The sequence below is a fragment of the Chelonia mydas genome, chromosome 2 (genome assembly GCF_015237465.2).
Source record: "Chelonia mydas isolate rCheMyd1 chromosome 2, rCheMyd1.pri.v2, whole genome shotgun sequence".
Taxonomy (NCBI): Eukaryota; Metazoa; Chordata; order Testudines; family Cheloniidae; genus Chelonia; species Chelonia mydas.
The window spans coordinates 62,021,802-62,027,151 of NC_057850.1; positions in this window are offsets into that span (position 1 = coordinate 62,021,802).

The window sequence follows — 5,350 nt, forward strand, 5'->3', positions numbered from 1 at the left end:
CAAAGACTTTTGCCCTGCCCCCTGCCCCACCCCTTCTGAGGCCATGCCCCTGTCCCACCCCTTCCCCAGGGCTCCGCCCTCCACTCACTCCATCCCCCCTCCCCCTGTCACCTACTCTCCCCCACCCTAATTCACTTTCACCAGGCTGGGGCAGGGGGTTGGCACTTATCTCGGGTGGCTCCCGAAAGCAACCGGCACATCTCTCTGGCAGCGGATCCTCGGACAGGAGGGCCAGGGGGTCTCCGTGCACTGCTGCCTACAGGCACCACCCCCACAACTCCCATTGGCCGCAGTATTCGGCCAATGGCAACTGCGGAGTTGGCGCTCGGGGCAGGGGCAGCGCGCGGAGACCGCCTCCCCCTCAGGGCTGCAGGAATAGTGCTGGCTGCTTCTGGGAGTGGCACGGAGCCAAGGAAGGTAAGGGAGCCTGCCTTAGCTCCGCTGCCGCACCGGACTGTTAGCACCCAAAATCTCCCGGTTTGGCTGAAGTAGCCTCTGGGAGATAGTGCGTGATTCCAGGAGACTCCTGGCGAAAGCGGGAGGGTTGCCAACCCACCCGCTGATCCCACAGTGTTGCCAACTCCAATGATTTTGTCACAAGTCTCATGATAATAGTTGTTTTCCTTAAAGCCCCAGCTCCTGGAGTCAAGTGATATATGATGATTTCAGCCTTCATTCTTAAAGAAAAAGTAAGTTCCTAGCCCTCATGGCTGTGGAGAAAGCTTCCAGATGTGACCCCCAGTGCACCCTAAAGGCTCAAAAAGCAGAAGGCAAATAAAAAAAACCAAATTTATTGTTTGAACATAATCTCATTATTTTCAAGCCTCTCTCATGTTTGAATATTTGGGGTTGGGCAGTACTGACTCCCCCTTTGTCCACTTCTCTCAACTGTCTTCCCACCTTCTTCTATGATGCCCCTTACTTGCAACACCCCCCTCTCCAAAATTGTTCAATGAGGCTACTATTCTTCCTCCTTCAAATCCCTCCTCAAGCTCAGCTCTGCCAAGATACCTCCAAGCAGTTGGCTAACGAACATTGGCTGGGGCCATTTCAGGGTAGCTGATGGTTATTAAATGTTGGTTATATTTTGATTATATGTTTGATTTCTCTGCCCCACCCTTTGCATGTTGCTTATTTTCTAAGACCGTGAGCTCCTAGAGGCAGGGACTGTGTCTTCATGTGTCGGGGAAAGCCCCTAGAGCATTGTGGGTACTGCCAGAACACAAACACCGATAATATTTGAAAGAATAATGGGCTTTTTCCTTTTGAAAGTCCATGAACCGGACGATTATCTTTGAAGCAACTTCTGAGGGGAAATGCCTCAGAACATTTAGCTGGGGTTGCTGTTGGTTTTGCTATTCCTCCCAGGCCATGGTGTGGGTTTTGAGTTCATCTTGGAACCCCAAAGATCCTCCTATCGCCCCTTTTCCTTTCTTATTTCTTCCCTCCTACCACCATAAAACTATATAGTGCAGCAGCAGCAGGTGGACGCCATTCCTAAATCAGCCAGGGAATCCACAGTGACCCTAAACCACCTGGAGAAAGCTGTCTCTACAACACATTTGCAAGCCCCCAGGCAGATCTTAGGAACAAAAGGGTTAGGCTCTCAAACTCTGATCCCCACATGGTAGCACATTGTGCTACTGCTAAGCTGGCCGACAAGGTGTCATCTAAGCTTTTTTAATATAATGCAATAAGGAAGCTGTATCCTTTGGTTCAGAAAGGACATGTAACTCTGGATAGTGGGAGAGGAGGACCCAATTTAAGGGTTCTGGGAAGAGACGGGGCATATGACCACCCCACACATGCTTCTGGAGGAGCAGCAGCAGAGCCAGGAGCACCAGGGTAGCAGTGAGTGAGCCCCTCGGGAGCATCTCATGGCAGCTGGGCTCCACCTCCATGGTCAGGGGCCAGCTCCAGGAAGTGTTGCCAGTTGGCACTGGGCTCCTTGGGGAGAGAGCCAAGAGCACCTCGGGGCACAGCTCACAGCTGTGCTGGCTGCCCTGCCTGGGGAGCGTCCAGGTGTGCAGAGACGCCCCAGCTCCCATAGCACGGAGAGCCAGGGGCCCAAGTGGGCCAGGTGGCTCCCACCAGCTTCCACTCCACTGGCTCCTGGCAGGAGGCGACAGTTTGAAAACCTCCGTGCTAAATGGAAGGCAGAAACCTGGGGGGACATGTGACGCCGCATGCCATCATTAATATACGATATAAAGAACTGCCTTACATACACATGGGAGCTGGGCACCTAATTGGGCATTTTTAAAAATCCCACCCCTAGAAATATGAGTCTGGTTATTCCATAGATTAGGAAGTAGGAAGGAAGTTCTTTCTTAGGGAGCCAGGAGGGCTGAAGTGTAAATAGGAGGCCTCATGATCCAATGAACAGTACACCAGACTGAGAATCAGGACACCTGGCTTCTAACCCGGATTCTGCCACTGACTTCCTTTGTGAAATCAGACAGGTCATTAACTCTCTTTGTCTCAGTATCCCACTCTGTGAAAATGGAGATGATGCTAACCCGTCCTTGAAAAACACTTTGAGATGTAGAGCAGGGGAGTTCCATATAAGTGCTAAACACTGTATTCTTAGAAATGAAAAGAAAAAAAACCAGAAGTCAGGAGAGGAGAGTTTTAATGAGAGCTCAGCTATGGTGGAAGCCCACTTGCTATCACCAGACATATTGTCATTGCTTTTTTTTCCAGAGATTATAATCTGTAACCAGAAGAATCTTGAAGAGACCTTCCTGCCTATTTAGTAAAGGATTTCAGTAAACAATAATACATGACGGACGAGTGCCTTTTGGGGCCCTGGGAAAATGCTATGTAAACAACAACATTGTGTGTAAGCAATCTTCTATTTACTGTAATTTTATTAGTATCTAGTCTCACTAACATAATAGCAGAGTTAACATCATTTTCACATACTTGGGAAAAGTCAGTGCTAACAAAACACTTCAAAAATTCACTAATAGATGAAAAAGTTCCTACTGAGATGATAAACTTTCTTACAGGAAAAATATTGCATTCACAATTCTTTGTCAGATTTAAGAACAGGATTCTGCACACCAAGAACACGAACAACTGGTGGCAAAGGTGCTCTTCTTAACAGAGATATTTTCAAACTCCTACGCTATTGCCATCTGCTGGCAGATTGTAGATACAAAGTCTTTCTGCTGCAGAGAACCACCGAAATGTCTATTAAGGCCCAAAACACTGCTTCACTAAAATCAGTGAAAAACTCCAGTAGACTACTATGGGAATTGGATCTGGCACTGAGACAAAAGATCAGACTATGGGGGGTGGGGAGAGCTGATAAAGAATAATAGTTTCTCTTCTTCACTGGGACTTTTAGGGTAGGTCTACGTTTGCGGCAGAGTGTAGAGTACAGACACTGCCTGCCAATCTAGCATGGGTATAAATAGCAATGTAGATGGTGAGGCCTGGCTAAGGTGAGTAGAGTGTCCTACACACCTGAACCCCAGGGCATAGGCGCTGACTCCATGGGTGCTCCGGGGCTAGAGCACCCACATGGAAAAATTAGTGGGTGCTCTACACCCACCAGCAGCTCCCTGCCCTGCCCTGCCCCACCACCTCACCTCACCTCCTCCACCTCCTCCCAGAGCGTGCTGCGTCCCCGCTCCTCCCCCATCCATCCCAGCATTTGCCACCGCTAAACAGCTGTAGCAAGTTCCGGGAGGGAGGGGGTAGGAGCAGGAACATGCCGTGCTCAGGGGAGGAGGCAAAGAAGAGGCGGGGCTGGGGCCAGGATTTGGGGAAGGAGTCGAATGGGGCAGGGAGGGGTCGGAGACTTTGGGAAAGGGGCTGGAATGGGGGCTGGAGGGGCGGGGCAGGCGTGGAGTTGGGGCAGGGCCAGAGAGGGGTCGAGCACCCACCGGCGCCATTAGAAGTCGGCACCTATGCTCCAGGGTATATACCCTATAAGCCCAAGCAGTGCTCCCATATCAGTACTGATGTTTTTAATAGTGTAGTGTCCTGCTGCCAGAGCCTTTCCCCACCACAGTGAAAGACACTGGCAGCAGGGAAAGGCTCTGGCAGTGAGCTGTCTTCAGACAGTGCCCTGTGTCAGAGGCTTCCTAGGTAATGAACAAAACAGGGCAGTTTCGAGAGATCCATCTCCAGTTGTCCAGTCCCAGCTTCTAGCAGCTGGAGGTTAGGGACACCTGGAGCACTGGGTTACGTCTTTGACATTTTGGCTAATAGGCATTGCTGGTCCTATCCTCCATCAATTTATCTATTTCTTCTTTGAACCCCCGGGGGGGGGAGGGGGGAGAGGGTTTGGGGGGGGGTCACAACATTGCATGGCAATGAGTTCCACAGGTCGACTGTGCGTTGTGTGAAGAAATGCTTCCTTATGTTTGTTTTAAACCTGCTGCCTATTAATTTTATCAAGTGACCCCTAGTTCTTGTGTGATGAGAAGGGGTAAATATTACTTCCCTATTCACTATCTCTATATGATTCATGATTTTATAGACTTCTGTCATACATCCCCCTATTGATCACCTCTTTTCTAGTGAAAAGTCCAAGTCTTTTTAATCTCTTCTCATACAGAAGCTGTTCCATACCCCTAATCATTTTTGTTACCCTTTTCTACACCTTTCCACTTCTCATACATCCTTTTTGAGATGAGGTGACCAGAACTGCATGCAGTATTCAAGGTGGACCATGGACTTATAGAGTGTCATTCTGATATTTTCTGTTTTATTATCTATCCCTTTCCTAATGTTCTAACATTCTGTTAGCTCATTTGACTGCCACTGCAGATTGAGTAGTTGGTTTTAGGGAACTATCCATGATGACTCCATGTTCTTCAAGTGGTAACAGCTAATTTAGACCTCATTATTTTGTGTGTATAGTTAGGATTTGTTTTCCCCTGCACTTTCCTTCATGCACTTTTCAACACTAAATTTTGTGATGGTGCCCCCCATAATGCTTTATGGAAATATGCTTATGAATGTATATATATGACATAACTGGAATATGTTTTATGCTACATATGCCATGTAACATATCTCTGTAGAGGTTATGATCTACTGAATCTATTAATCTTATTTGTATGCATCTATCATTTTTGTATTCGAAGTTATGAATATTTGCTGTATACTTGTCTGATTCTAAGCAGGTTTTAGTGAAGCAGTTGGTCAACTTGCTGAGAATAGTCTTTTCTCAGTAAGTGCCCAATCAAGAAGCCCTTAAGCCAACAATGAACTTGGAGACACCAATCCACATCTGTGCTTTCCCAGGAATGTGGCTTGGCTGGTAAGGAACTCAATCATGCATGGACATGTGACTTGCCCAGGTGACTCCAAAACTCCATTTTGCAGCTGGGCT